The 15,713-nt window shown below is 55.7% G+C and overlaps 1 pseudogene; it reads right to left on the reverse strand.

Annotated features, from left to right (window-relative positions):
* Nucleotides 1-2,300: 2,300 nt before the first annotated feature.
* Nucleotides 2,301-5,625, reverse strand: LOC134736112 (cell division cycle protein 27 homolog; annotated as a pseudogene).
* Between the last annotated feature and the right edge of the window lie 10,088 nt (nucleotides 5,626-15,713).

The raw sequence follows: 15,713 nt of genomic DNA on the forward strand, positions 1-15,713 counted from the left end.
GCTTCTTGGGCGGAGGGGCTTCCTTAGGCCATCACCGTTTGCGGGACTATCTCTCAAACCCTCCCTTGAGGCCACAAAATAGATTCCGCCCCACCCCTCGACGTTCCCCGCCCCGGTGCTGGATGTATCCTGTCAAGAGACCTGAGCCCGACACGTTGAGCTAAACACCTTCATTGGCTTTGCGTGTTTGTTTCTTTCTGAGATGGAGTCTTGCTCTGTCGCCCAGGCTGGAGTGCAGTGGCGTGACCTCGGCTCACTGCACCCTCTGCCTCCTGGGTTCCAGTGATTCTCCTGCCTCAGCGCCACCAGGCCCGGCTCATTTTTTTATTTTTAGTAGGCACGGGGTTTCACCCTGTCTCATTGGTTTTTACTGGAGATTCTAGATTCGAGCCACAGCTAATGCCGTGCCACAGAAAGACTTCTTTTTTCTTTTTTTTTTTTTTTGAAAGCGCAACGTATCTGCTGTATTTGAGTGGCTTCGTATATCATTGTAGTTGTGTTATAGATGAAGAAAAGGTATTAAACCCCGTGCTGATGATAGTGAAAGCGAAAACGAAGGAAAGGCTACCTATTTTGTAGTTAAAATATAGTGGCTCAGAATTCAGAGCTACCTAAATACGTCAGCATTTACACTCTTCCTAGGAAAAGCTTGCCGATCTGAATATTCCTCCTTTAAAGACGATTTTTGATAGGGTGAAGTTTTTTAAGAATGCGACTCCTGCAAAATAGCTGAACAGACAATACGCATTGACAGAAAACAACACGAGGATCCCCCGGACTTGGGAAAAAAATCAAAAACAACACAAGTCTCATGAAGAACTGAGTTCTTAAAATATGACGGAGAACATAGCTATCGGAAGAGAAGGCGGTATCGGCAAGTTGATTGTTACGTTGGTCAGCAATAGCTAGCACTATGTTTTTGGCCACCTTTCAGGCCATGTAACTACTACAGCAAAATGAGACAGAATCCGTTAAACAACATATTCACAAATCAAAAAATGTTTTAGTAATAGAATGCTGCAGATTTAGAAGCAAATCAAATGATACAACTCCACTGCTGTAATACTTAACCCCAAAGATAACCGTATCTGACAAAAAAAAACTACCACAGAGTTATGACTTCAGAATTATAGTTTCTCCTGGTATTTATTTATGTTTTTTTTTTTTGTTTTTTTTTTTTTTTTTTTTAATTTTTTTTTTTTCCTCCAGACGGCCTCTCGCTCGCTCTGTCGCCCAGGCTGGAGTGCAATGGGGTGATCTCGGCTCACTGCCGCCTCCACCTCCCGGGTTCAAGCGATTCTCCTGCCTCAGCCTCCCGCGTAGCTGGGACTACAGGCGCCCTCCACCACGGCCACCTAAGTTTTATACTCTTAATACGGACAGGGTTCCACCACGTTGGCCAGGATGGTCTCGATCTCTTGACCTTGTGACCCGCCCGCCTCGGCCTCCGAAAGTGCCGGGATGGCGGCAGGCGTGAGCCACCACGTCCGGCCTTCTCTTGATGTGTAAACTATTTCTTTTCTTTTCTTTCTTTTTTTTTTTTTTTTTTTTTTTGAGACGGAGTCTCGCTCTGTCGCCCGGGCTGGAGTGCAGTGGCGCGATCTCGGCTCACTGCAAGCTCCGCCTCCCGGGTTCACGCCATTCTCCTGCCTCAGCCTCCCGAGTAGCTGGGACTACAGGCGCCCGCCAACACGCCCGGCTAATTTTCTGTATTTTTAGTAGAGACGGGGTTTCACCGTGTTAGCCAGGATGGTCTCGATCTCCTGACCTCGTGATCCGCCCGCCTGGGCCTCCCGAAGTGCTGGGATGACAGGCTTGAGCCACCGCGCCCGGCCACCTGATGTGTAAACTATGAAGTCAGTCCAGAAAAATACAACCAATGTCAACGGCACGTATGGTGTTGAGGCAGAAGTAGGACCAAACGTTTTCGTATCTTATTCGGTTGATAACAATATGACCTAGGCAGTAATTTCCGATGTGTCTACTGATACGCAAGTACAAAACAGTAAAACGGAGATACTGCTAAATAAAAGGGTACACTGACTTCTTAATAGTAACTCCATCAACTGGAACACTGTCAAAAAGCAGCAACCAGTGAATCGTTGCAATATTTTTTTCTATTATCCGATAAGTGGATTATGCTGTTCCTTTCCAATTTCCCAAGCACTTTTTGTCCCCATCACCATTTCGGTGTTCAAAGAAAAAGTAACACATCCAGTCACAAAACTAAAGAAACACACACACAAACGAAAGACAACTACAGTATCTGCAAAAGTTTGGTAGAAGACTGCAACTGTTGAGTATAAGGATCTGGTATTCCATTATCGGGAGTTAATTTAAGAGTTTGTTAAAGACATACATTTCGTAAGAGAGCATTTCAGTTAGACGTTATTGACCAGTATGTACCATCCCTAGGTATCTGTAACCAAATTCATGGCAATAAAGAGCTATCTAACGAGAAAAATCAGCGAGCACCGGCACCGTCGATAAGAGCTTGTCTTTACACTTCATTGCCGCTTACCATGCGTTACAATGTCTAGGATGGACTCTGATAGCATTTCGAAAACAAGCTAATGCTTTGTCCCATTCTACAGTGAAGACAAACTCCCGCCCTAATGCAGTAGAGGCCTAAGCATGATTTGGATCCACTTCGATAGCTCTCTGGAAGAATTTAATTGCCATATCGTGTCCCCGTTGCAAGCGGAAACAGTTCCCTGCGGCACGCCAGGCCTCTGGCTGGCGAATTTTTATCCACGTCTGTCAAGTCTTTTGACAGAACTCACAGAGCAACATCTTTTTGAGGATGCCAGAGTGTTGCGGAGCAGAGCTCCATGCCTTCGACCCTGTAATTCTCCATCCTTCTAACCTCTGAGAAGATTCTTTCAGCTTGCGTGGACTCTGAAAGCTCAAAATAGGCCCTTCCGATGTGGCACAGTACCCTACCGGCATCGTGGTGGGGAGAAGGTGGATGGCTCCAAATATCGATAGCTTGTGTGCAGTGGTGAGAACACAAAGCTACATAACCTTTCCCCCTTTCACGAAGAAGGCTCATCAAGCCTTCGGCTGCTGCTTTTCGTAGATTAAAAGCCTGAATCTGAGGTGTGATTGCGGATATTTTCCCTTCTGAAATGATGGAAGAGTCCAATTTTGTCATTTCCAGGCTGCCATCGATGTGAGGTCGAGTTACTCCTCCTTCGTTAGTTTTACTTTTTGTTTTTCTGTTTGGGATTTCAGGTGGACACTTCATTTTTAACTTTTTTCCTATTCTCCTTGGTTGTGGAGCTGTCACTAGTCAAGAGTCATGGATTTCTTCGAGGCAGTGCATTTAGGGGAGATGCCACAGTGGGGCTCGATACCTGAGGTGATGCCCTTGTTTGTGGACCAGAACTTTGTGTTTTTGCAAGAATTGGAGTTACCTCTCGGCTATGTCCACTCTGTGAGAAGACAGACTGTGCTCCAGTTCGGCCGATTCTGGCAACAGGCTTTTTTGAAGGGGCTCCGGTGGATGGCACGTCAGTGACAGGAGGTGTCTAATACTAGTGTAGTTTTGTAAATAGGATCCATCCATCTCCCGGACTTGGGGTTTCTAATGGCAAAATCCCAACACTTGGAGTTAATGGACTAACAGCTGCTGGTCGTCCTGATAAACTTCGACCAGCTTTTGGCTTCTTTTGAACCTGCGTAGATAATATGGAAGTTCCTGTTCCCAGTGGGACGGTATCAGGTGAAATGACAGCTGAATCAATGGAAGACACTGGGGAATCTGTATTCAAGGAGTACTTTGAATTGGAAGATTCTCAATTCAATCTGTTTAATTCAATTGTGTCCTGGGGTGTTTCCGTAAGAAGGGTCTCAGGCTGTCTGTGACATAAACTATGACGAGGTACTTGTGTGGTGCAACGGTTGGGCAGACCGTTGCTAAAGTTCTGTAAAGATGTGAATTTAAACGTTTGGTCAGGATCCGGCTTTTCACCTATTTCACAGAATGATTCAAAGGGATACCAGAAGAAAGGCTTGAAACGAAGGCCCTTTGGGTAACACTCCGATGCTTTGGCAAGCGGATCTGTCTTGCGATATACGTGTCCCAACGATGAGAGAGTAAAGCAAGCCGAATCACCAAACTCAATAACATATGAGTCACGATATCATCATGGCTTTTCTGTTTATTAAACACCCCACCGGATAAGATTCGTTCGCCTTCTGCAAGCTTGCTGAGATCAAGACGACATTTTGCAAGCAGGTATTTGCATTGAGGTGTAGCACAACTGTGTCCTTTCAAGAGTCTATATGCTTTGTAGGCCTTTCCTGAGCGGTAAGAACAGGTCTCCAGTAAAAACGAGGCTTCCTCTGAGTGTACTTCTGCATAAAGGCGTTCTGCGAGGAAAACCGCATCTCGGTAAGCATAGCGGTTTAGTGCTTGCCATATAGCTGCCCGGACGGGTTCCTGCAGCACCGTCATCCTCCGGGCTCAGGCCCACTTCCTTTCTGCAGTGCCTGAGGCACACCCCCCCGCCCCCTCCCCCCGTAGCGGCTCCTGGGCCTGCCGGCCCCGGCTCATTTAAAGTCACCAGCGACAGTTACCAGGGGATGGGGGAGGCCGAGCAAGAAATGACTTCTTTATCCTGCGGACTCCGGAGAGCCCGGCCCCTTGTGACCCATTGTAAACCGAGAGTCACCTCACGTTTGGAAACACGGGGTTTCCATGTTTCCGCTCCCAAGTTCGGTGGAGGGATGTGGCATGTAGGACGAAGGACTCTCTTCCTTCTGATTCGGTCTGCACAGTGGGGCCTAGGGCTGGGGCTCTCTCTGTGCGGACGGCGGACTCCCTCTACCTTGGGTTCCATCGGGCCCCACCCTGGAACACGGGCCTTGGCAGATTCTGGCCCTTCCTGGCCCTCAAGTCGCTGTCAGAAACCCCATCTCCGGCTCGGATGCCCCGAATGGCTGTGGCTCGCACCGCTCTGGAAACATTGGAAATCTCTCCTCTACGCGTGGCCACCTAAAACCACAGGAGCTCGGGACACACGTGCTTTCGGAAGAGAATGCTGAGAGTCTCTTGCCGACTCTCTCTTGACTTGAGTCCTTCATGGGTGTGTGGTTAAGACGTAGTGAGACAAGACGTATTAACTCGGGCCGGGTGCTGGTGGCTCACGCCTGCAACCCCAGCACTTTGGGAGGCCGAGGCCGTAGGATCCCTTGAGGAATCGCCTAACCCTGGGCAGGTTGAGGCTGCAGCCAGTGAGCCATAATGAATGGTGTCACTGCACTCCAGTCTGGGCGAAAGACAGTGAGGCCCTGTCACAGGCAGGCAGGCAGGCAGGCAGGCAGGCAGGCAGGCAGGCAGGCAGACAACAGCTGTATTATGTTCTTCTCAGGGTAGGAAGCAAAAATAACAGAACACAGCACTTAATTTTTTGGGGGGCGGGGGAAGGAGTTTCACTCTTGGTGCCCACGCCGGAGTGCAATGGCACCATCTCGGCTCGCCGCAACCTCCACCTCCCGTGTTCAAGTGACTCTCCTGCCTCAGCCTCCTGAGTAGCTGGGATTACAGGCATGGGCCACCACACCCGGCTGATTTTGTATTGTTAGTAGAGACGGCATTTCTCCATGTGGGTCAGGCTGGTCTCGAACGAACTGGCGACCCCAGTTGATCTGCCCGCCTCGGCCTCCCAAATTGCTGGGATGACAGGCGTGAGCCATCGCGCCCGGCCGGCTACATTTTTTTTTTTTTTTTTTTTTAGTTTTCAATTTTAATCCATGTATTTACTGACATTTATTTATTTATTTATTTATTTATTTATTTATTTATTTGTTTGTTTCTTTTCGAGACAGACTCTCGCTCTGTTGCCCAGGCTGGAGTGCAGCGGCGCGATCTCGGCTCACTGCAAGCTCTGCCTCCCGGGTTCACGACCTTCTGCCCCAGCCTCCCAAGTAGCTGGGACTACAGGCGCCCGCCACCGCGCCTGACTAACTTTTTGTATTTTGAGTAGAGACGGGGTTTCACTGCGGTAGCCACGATGGTCTCGATCTCCTGACCCCGTGATCCGTCCGTCTGGGCCTCCTAAAGTGCTGGGATGACAGGCGTGAGCCACCGCCCCCGGCCTATTTATCTATTTATTAACTTGGAGTCCAAGTTATGAAACCAGTTAGTTTTTGTGTTTTTTTTTAGGGACGAGGTTTCGCCACGTTGCCAAAGGCTTGGATCGAGGGATCCACCTGCCCTTGGCCTCCCAAAACTGCGGGGATGACAGGCGTGGACCTACCGCGCCCGGCTTCCCCACCTCCCCCCCGCCCCCACCCGCTTGTCTTCCCGCCGACAGTTTCACGGCAGAGTGCTTGGCTGGTGTGCTTAAATTCATTCTAAATAGAAATTTAGGACGTCACCTTCTGGCCTCACGGACTCTGAGCTGAGGAGTCCCCTGGTCTGTCTACCACAGGACCGTACACGTCAGGAGGACAAAAATCGTTTAAAATAAGTAATTTTGTGTTACAGACATACACGGATATACCAAAAACGCAGAAACCAGTCTTTTAGAAATGGCCTCAGTCCCGGTGTCTGTGCCAGTGATTCTTTTCGATTTGGACCTTGAGGGAGAGAATTCCCAGTCGGTCTCTGGTCTCTGGACGGAAGTTCCAGATGATCCGATGGGTGGGGGCTCAGGCTGCCTCCCCCCAGAGTCCCTGGTCGAGTAGTTGTGGGGATCGCCTGGGAGGGCGCGGTGACCCACTGTGCTGTGGGGGCCTCCATCCTTCCCCCTCCCCCATCCCCCTCCAGGCGATCCCAATTCATTCCGGGCTGACACTCTCATTGGTAGACGTCGGGCATCACCTAGCGGCCACTGTTACTCTGAAAAGGGAGGCCTCACAGAGGAAGGAATCTCAGGCCGCCTGCGCACAGCCTGGGGCAACTGTGTCTTCTCCACCGCCCCCACCCTCATCTCCAACTTCCTCCCTCCCTTGTTGCCAAGGGAAGCGCCACTTCGACGACTGGGTCTGATGGACGTTTGGTCAGGCCAAAACAAACAAACAAAGAAAATAACATAAAACTAAATAAATAAAATAAGTCAACACCATACAGTACGGTACGGTACGGTACGGTACGGTACGGTACGGTACGGTACGGTACGATACGATACGATACGATACAATACAATACAATACAATACAATACAATACGATACAATACAATAGGCCGGGCACGGCGGCTCATGCCTGTAATCCCATCACTTTGGGAGACAGAGCTGGGCGCGTCACCTGAGGTCGGGAGTTGGAGACAAGCCTGAAAAACATGGAGAAATCCCGTCTCAATTGAAAATACAAAATTAGCCCGGCGTGGTGCCACATGCCTGTAATCCCAGCTGCTAGGAAGGCCGAGGCAGGAGAATTGCTTGAACCCGGGAGGCGGAGGTTGCGGTGAGCCGAGATCGCGCCATTGCACTCCGGTCTGAGCAACAACAGCGAAACTACGTCTCCGAAAAATAAAATAAAATAAATAAACCCATAAATAAAAATCCATCAAGAAAATAAAAATAAAATAAAATAGAATAAAATAAATAAATAGGCCCTGTGCCGTGGCTCAAGCCTGTCATCCCAGCACTTCGGGAGGCCGAGGCCGGTGGATCACGAGGCGGTCAGACCAGCAGGGCCAGTATGGTGAAACCCGGTCTCTACTCAAAATACACAAAATTAGCCGGGCGCGGTGCTGTACGTCTGTAATCCCGGCTACTCGGGAGGCCGAGCTGAGGCAGGAGAATCGCTTGAACCTGGAAGGCGGAGGTTGCAGTGAGCCGAGATCGCGCCACTGCACCCCAGCCTGGCCGACAGAGCGAGACTCCGTCTCAAAACAATAAAAAGAAAAATGAAATGAAACAAAATAATTAAAAAGTGAGTTTCCGGGAGAAGAGGAAAAAAAGAAAACGAGCCCACAGTGACATACACATACGCCTCTCGCCTTTCGAGGCATCAAACACGTTACGAATGATGCGTGATTTTTTTGGTAACTGAATCTTTTTTTATTATCATGAGTTATATTTCTGAGACGGAGTCTCGGAGGACCGCCCTCCCTCCGTCCCACTCCCTGGTTGCCCAGACAATCTCAGAGACAGACCCTGGCTGGGCCAGATGGTTCTTCTCTTTGATCCTTTGTTTCCTTGTCTTTCTTCGTGTCTTTAACCCGCGTGGACTCTTCTGTTCGGGTTTTACAGACGGCAGCCCCACTTTAGGCCTTGTTAGTGGTGACTTTCCTGATTCTCCCCAGATGTAGTGAAAGCAGGTAGATTTGCCTTGCCTTTTCTTCTTTCTTTCTTTCTTTCTTTCTTTCTTTCTTTCTTTCTTTCTTTCTTTCGTTCTTTCTTTCTTCTTTCTTTATTTCTTGTTTCATTTTTTCCTTTAGTTTTTTTTGGAGACGGAGTTTCACTCTCGTTGCCCAGGCTGGAGTGCAATGGCGCCATCTCGGCTCACCGCAACCTCCGCAACCCAGGTTCAAGCGATTCTCCTACCTCAGCCTCCCGAGTAGCTGGGATTACAGGCCTGCACCACCACGCCCGGCTAATTTTGTAGTTTTAGTAGAGACGGGGTTTCTCCATGTTGCGGCTGGACTCAAACTCCTGACCTCAGGTGATCCTAGCACCTCGGCCTCCCAAAGTGTGGGGATTACAGGTGTGAGCCACCGTGCCTGGCCTCTTTCCTTCTCTTTCTTTCTTTCTTTCTTTCTTTCTTTCTTTCTTTCTTTCTTTCCTTCTTTCTTTCTTCCTTTCTTTCTTTCTTTCTTTCTTTCTTTCATTCTTTCTTCTTTCTTTCCTTTCTTTCTTTCTTTCTTTCTTTCTTTCTCTCTCTCTCTCTTTCTTTCCTTCTTTCTTTCCTTTCTTTCTTTCTTTCTCTCTCTCTCTCTCTTTCTTTCCTTCTTTCTTTCCTTTCTTTCTTTCTTTCTTTCTTTCTTTCTTTCTTTCTTTCTCTCTCTCTCTCTCTCTTTCTTTCTTCTTTCTTTCTTTCTTTCTTTCTTTCATCTTCTTTTTCTTTATTTTTTTTGACACAGAGTTTCACCCTTGTTGCCCAGGCTAGAGATCTCGGCTCACCGCAACCTCTGTCTCCCAGGTTCAAGCGACTCTCCTGCCTCCCTAGTAGCTGGGATTACAGGCATGTGCCACCATGCCCGGCTAATTTTGTATTCTTTGTAGAGATGGTGTTTCTTTACGTTGGTCAGGCTGGTCTCAAACTCCCAACCTCAGGTGATCCGCCTGCCTTGGCCTCCCAAAGTGCTGGGATTACCGGCGTGAGCCACCGTGCCTAGCCTCTTTCTTTCTTTCTTTCTTTCTTTCTTTCTTTCTTTCTTTCTTTCTTTCTTTCTCTTTCTTCTTTCTTTCTTGTTTCATTTTTTTCGTTTTTTTTTTTTTTTTTTGGAGACGGAGTTTCACTCTTGTTGCCCAGGCTAGAGATGTCGGATCACCGCAACCTCTGCCTCGCAGGTTCAAGCGACTCTCCTGCCTCCCTAGTAGCTGGGATTACAGGCGTGTGCCACCATGCCCGGCTAATTTTGTATTCTTTGTAGAGACGGTGTTTCTTCACGTTGGTCAGGCTGGTCTCAGACTCCCAACCTCCGGTGATCCGCCTGCCTTGGCCTCCCAAAGTGCTGGGATTACCGGCGTGAGCCACCGTGCCTAGCCTCTTTCTTTCTTTCTTTCTTTCTTTCTTTCTTTCTTTCTTTCTCTCTTTCTCTCTTTCTCTTTCTTTCTTTCTCTTTCTTTCTTTCTTTCTTTCTTTCACTCTTTCTCTCTGTTTCTTTTTTCTTTCTCTCTTTCTTTCTTCCTTTCTTTTTCTTTCTTCTGTTTCGTCTTTTTGAGACAGTTTCACTCTTGTTTCACCGGCTGGAGTGCAATGGCGTGATCTTGTCTCACCGCACCATCCGCCTCCCGGGTTCCGGCGATTTTCCTGCCTCAGCCTCCTGAGTAGCTGGGGTTACAGGGATGCACCCCCACGCCTGGCTGAAGTTTTGTATTTTTAGCAGAGACGGGGTTTCACCGTGTCGGTCAGGCTGGTCTCCAACTCCCGACCTCAGGTGATGCGCCCACCTCGGCCTCTCAAAATGCTGGGATGACGGGCGTGAGCCACCGCGCCGGCCTATTGACTTCTCGTAGGGTAGGTCTTTTTTTCCATTTCTATGTATGTACGTACGTTTACAGATGTAGACGTTTTTATACTTTTATATATAAACGTGAGTGCTTGTGTTGATGGGTCTATGTATATACAGATGCTTACGTGGATGTGTAAGTCAACATATTTGTATACGATAAATACATATACCTATTCTATACAGATACGGGTGCTTCTACGTAAATAAGTAAATATCGATATATAAGCAGTTACATAGAAACACATACATTTGTTTCTGTATAAAGAATGTTATATATGCACGTTTATAAATAGATAAACGTGTTTGTGACTGTTTGTCTCCGTGTTCTTTCCTGCTCTCTTTCTCTCCTTTATGCTTTTCTTCCTTCCTTTCTTCCTTTCTCTCCTTCCTTACGTTTTTCTTCCTTCTTCCTTCCTTTCCCTCTTTCTGTTCTTTTTTCTTTCGTGCTTTATGTGTGTTTCCTTCCCTGTCTTTGCTTCTTTTGTCCTTCCTCTCTGTTTGTGTTTCCCTTCTTGCCTTCGTGTCTTTCCTCGTTCTTTCTCTCTTTTTTCATGTTTCTTTCCTTTCTATCTCTCTTTGTAAAATGGAATGTTTAAGAAGTTTTGTTTCTTCGTCTCCGTTTTTTTTTTTTTTTTTTTTTTTTTTTTTTTATTATACTTTAGGGTTTTAGGGTACATGTGCACAATGTGCAGTTTTGTTACATATGTATCCATATGCCATGTTGATTTCCTGCACCCATTAACTCGTCATTTAGCATTAGGTGTATCTCCTAATGCTGTCCCTCCCCCCTCCCCCCACCCCACAACAGTCCCCGGAGTGTGATGTTCCCCTTCCTGTGTCCATGAGTTCTCATTGTTCAATTCCCACCTATGAGTGAGAACATGCGGTGTTTGGTTTTTTGTCCTTGCGATAGTTTACTGAGAATGATGTTTTCCAGTTTCATCCATGTCCCTACAAAGGACACGAACTCATCATTTTTAAATGGTCTCTGTGTTCTCCATTTTCTTCCTCCCTCCCCGCTCCCTTCCCTCCCTCCTTTCCTTTCACCGTCTGTCTCTTTTCTGCGTTCCCTCCCTGCCTCCCTTCCTCCTTCCCTCCCTGCCTCCCTCCCTCCCTCTTTCTCTTCCTCTGTCTGCCTTTGTGTGGGCTCTCGAAGAGCCTACGCATTCTGCGTCTCCCTGTGTCCTCAACGACCCGCGACCGAGTCCTCGTTTGTCCTGTCTCTCTCCCTCCCTCCCTCCCTCCCTCCCTCCGAGATGCATCTCCAAACACCCAGACGCCGTGAGTTGTCTTCTGACTCTGTCGCGGTCGATGCGGAGACGCGCTTTGGGGACGGTTTCTGTGGAGATGGGGGAGAGGGGCTGCGTTTTCGGCCCCGGGAAGAGCTTCTCGACTCACGGTTTCGGTTTTGCGGTCCACGGGCCGCCCTGCCGACCGGATCGCTCTCGCTGACGTTGGCGACGGTTGTCGGGCTCCATCTGGCGGCCGCTTTTATACCGTCCTCTGGGCTTCCGGAGCTGCGGTGGCAGCTGCCGAAGGAGGGGACCGTCCCTGCTGTGAGCGAGGCAGAGCTCCGGAAAGCCCGCGGTCGTCAGCCGGGCTGGCCCGGTGGCGCCAGAGCGGTGGCGCGTCGCCTGTGACTCAGAGCTCGGGCGTGCAGGTTTATGTGGGGGAGAGGCTGTCGCTGCGCTTCTGAGCCCGAGCCGGGTGTGGGGACTGCCCGGGCCGGTCGACCAGCACGCCGCGGCTCCCGAGGCCCGAGCCGCGACCCGCGGGGACCGGCCGCGCGTGGCCCGGGAGCCTGGGGACGCCATTTGCCGGGCCCGCGCGCGTCCTGGCCGTCTGAGGCGGCGGTCGAATTTGTTTCCGCGTCCCCGTGGGGGAGCCGGGGACCGTCCTGCCCCCGTCCCTCGGGTGCCGGGGAGCGGTCCCTCTGCCAAGTCATCTTTTCTGGCGAGTCCCCGTGAGGAGTCGGGGAGCGCTCCCTGAGCGCGCGTGCGGCCCCGAGAGGTCACGCCCGGCCGGCCTTCGGTCCCCCGCGTGTCCCGGTCGTACGAGGGGCCGGCCGAAAATGCTTCCGGGTCTCGCTCCGGAGATGCGGGCCGGCCCCTGCGTGTGGCACGGGTGGCCGGGAGGGCGTCCCTGGCCCGGGGCTGCTCCCGCGTGTGTCCTGGGGTAGACCAGAGGGTCCGGGGTGCTCCGTGTCTGGCTGCGATGGTGGCGTTTTTGGGGACAGATGTCCGTGTCGTGGGTCCCCTGGGCCGGCGGCGGTGTCGGTGACTCGCCCTCCTGCCCCCGGGGCAGGTATATCTCTCACTGCGAGTCGGCATTTTGGGCCACCGGGTTATTGCTGACACGCTGTCCTCTGGCGACCTGTCGCTGGAGAGGTTGGGCCTCTGGATGCGTGCGGGGCTCTGGCCTACCGGTGACCCGGCTAGCCGGCCCTGCTCCTGCTTGAGCCGCCTGCTGGGGCCCGTGAGCCTGCTGCTCTCTCGTGCATCCGAGCGCCCCGACTCCCGCCCCCCGGTGCCGGCCCGGGTCCGGGTCTCTGACCCCCCGCCTGGGGGCGGCGGGGAAGGCGGCGAGGGCTACCCTGCCCCCGTGCGCTCCCCGCTGCGGGCACCCGGGGCGGCCGTGACAACCCCACCCCGTTGGCTCCGTGCCGCGCGTGTCAGGCGTCCTCGTTTCCGCTGGGTTGTCCGCCGCCCCTCCCCCCCCCCAGAGCGGGGAACGGCCGGGCTGATCGGCTCGCTGGCTGGCCGGCTGGCCGCCTCCCGCTCCTTGGGGGGGGCTCCTCGTGATCGATGTGGTGGCGTCATGCTCTCCCGGGCAGGGTCCGAGCCGCGACGGGCGAGGGGCGGACATTCGTGGCGAATGGGACCGTTCTTCTCACTCCGCCCGCGGGGGCCCCTCGTCTCTCCTCCCCGCCTGCGGGTGGTGCGCTGGGGAAGGCGAGGGGCGCGGAACCCGGCCCGACCTCGCTGTCCCGTCCCTGCCTTCCGCCACGCGGCGTGGGTCGGCGGGGTCCTCTGACGCGGCGGGCACCCCTCGCTCTCGCCTCCTGTGCTTGTCGACTCGCGGGCGGCCCCCCTCCGCGGCGGTGGGGTGCCGTCCCGCCGGCCCGTCGTGCTGCCCTCTTGGGGGTCGCGCGAGCGTGGGCTCCGCCTGGGCCTTTGCGGTGCTCCTGGAGCGCTCCGGGTTGTCCCTCAGGTGCCCGAGGCCGAGCGGTGGTGTGTCTTTCCCGCCCCCGGCGCCCCCTCTTCCGGTCGCCGCCGCGGCGTCCGCGCGTGGGTCCTGAGGGAGCTCGTCGGTGTCGGGGGGTCGAGGCGGTGGAGTGAGACGCGCCCCTCCCACGCGGGGAAGGGCGCCGCGTGGTCCGGCGAGCGCACGTGTCCCGTGCTTCCCCCCTGGCGGGTGCGCGCGGGGCCCGTGTGAGCGATCGCGGTGGGCTCTCGGGCCGGTGACGCGTGCGCCGGCCGGCCGCCGAGGGGCTGCCGTCCCGCCTCTGACCGGCCGTGTGTGGGTTGACTTCGGAGGCGCTTCGCCTCGGAAGGAAGGAGGCCGGTGGAGGTGGGAAGGGGGGCGGGGCCTCGGGGGGTTGCGCGCATGCGCACCAGCCGGGTCTCCCCCCCCCCCCCCCCGCCCTGACCGCGAACGCTCGAGGTTGCCGCACGCGGCTGTGCGTTTCCTCCTACCGCAGGCCCCTCCCTCCCATCCCCGGGCGTCCCCGAGCGCCTCCGCGGGCCCGACGAGGGGCGACTGGCGGGTGGGGAGAGTGACCCGCCCTCGGTGAGAAAGCCTTCTCTAGCGATCCGAGAGGCGTGCGTTGGGGTACCGGATCCCCCGGCCCGCCGCCTCTCTCTGTGCGTGATGGTAGCGCTTGCCGTAGCGACTCGCTCGCGGCGGACCCTCCTCCGCTTCCCCCCTCGGTGGGGTGAGGGGGGGGAGAGCGAGGGTTCCGCCGGCCCCCGACCGCGGTGGTGGGGGCCGAGCGTGGCTCGTCGCCTACTGTGGCCCGCGCCTCCCCCTTCCGAGTCGGGGGAGGATCCCGCCGGGCCGGGCCCGGCGTCCTAGCGGTTCGGAGGCTGTGCCGCGAGCGGTGGGGTGTGCGCGGCGTTCCGTCCGGCGCGTGACCCCTCTCCGCCGTCGAGCCGGCTCTCCGCCCGCTCCCGTGCCGAGTCGCGACCGGTGCCGGCGCCCGCGTTTGCGTGGCAAGGGTTCGGGCCGCCTGGCCCCGGGAAAGCGTCCCGCGGTGGGGGCGCGCCGGTCTCCCGGAGCGGGACCGGGTCGGAGGATGGACGAGAATCCCGGGCGATGCGGCCCTGGTGTCGGGTGTGTGGCTGTGGTCGCTTCGCGGGGTGGGGGGCCCGGTGGCCGGGGCCCCGGGTCTCGTGAGGAGGCGGGTCTCGGTGGGTGGGTGCCGAGGGCCGGCCGGCGTCCCAGGCGGTGCGCCGCGGGACCGCCCTCGTGTCTGTGGCGGTGGGATCCCGTGGCGGTGTTTTCCTGGTGGCCCGGCCGCGCCTGAGGTTTCTCCCCCGAGCCGCCCCTCAGCGGGCTCCCGGGGGCTCTCGCCCTCGCGGTCCCTGGCCCCCGCCCCTCCGCGTGCGTGCCCCCTTCCCCGCCCGCCGCCTGCCGAATCCCCTCTCCCCGAGCGGCTCAGCACCGGCTTTACGTCGGTGGCGGCCCCGTCTGGGCCCGAACCCGGCACCGCCTCGTGGGGCGCCGCCGCCGGCCACCGTTTGGCCCGGTGTCCGCGTCCCCCCGGCGCGCGCGCGCGCTTTCGGGACCGGGTCGGTGGCGCGCCCCGGCTTGGGCCCGGTGGGCGCCCGGAGGGTTTTTGGGGGTCGGCGCGTGCGGGGGGTGGAGGGCGTTCCGGGGGGCTGGCCGCGACTGCGGCGGCGGTGTGGGGAGCCGCGGGGATCGCCGCAGGCCGGTCTTCCGCTCCGGGTGCCGCCTCCGTGCGTGTGCCCCGGCCGCGGTCGGCTGCGCTCGACGCGGTTCCCGCGGTGTCCCCTTCCCCGCCGGCCGCGTTTCTCGCGCCTTCCCCCGTCGCCTCGGCCTCGCCCCGGCGTTCTCGTCTTCTCCCGTCCCGCTCTTCCGCCTCGGGTCGGCGCGGCCCCGGGTGCGCCTCGCTTCCCGGGCCCGCCGCGGCCCTTCCCTGAGAGGCGTCTGTCCTGGGCGTCGGCGTCCGGGGAGAGCCCCTCCTCCTGCCCCGCGTGGCGTTGCCCCGTTCGGCGCGCGCGTGCGCCCGAGCGCGGCCCGGTGGTCCCTCCCGGCCAGGCGTTCGTGCGATGGGTGGCGCGAGGGTCGACTTCCGCCTCTGCCGGCCGCTGGCCCTTTCCCCGGGTCGGGGGGTGGGGCCCGGGCCGGGGCCTCGGCCCCGGTCGCGGTCCCTCGTCCCGGGCGTGGGGGCGGGCGCGCCGGTCGGCTTCGGTCGGCCCTCCTCGCCTCCCTCGGCCGTCGTGTGGCGCGTGCCACCCCTGCCCCCGCGCCCGCCGGGGGGCGGGGCTCGGGTCCGGGCTTCGGCCTGGCCCCGGGCCTCGACCCGGGCCGGTGCGCGGGTGCTGCGGCCGCACGGCGCGAC

This window comes from Symphalangus syndactylus, chromosome Y (genome assembly GCF_028878055.3).
Source record: "Symphalangus syndactylus isolate Jambi chromosome Y, NHGRI_mSymSyn1-v2.1_pri, whole genome shotgun sequence".
Taxonomy (NCBI): Eukaryota; Metazoa; Chordata; class Mammalia; order Primates; family Hylobatidae; genus Symphalangus; species Symphalangus syndactylus.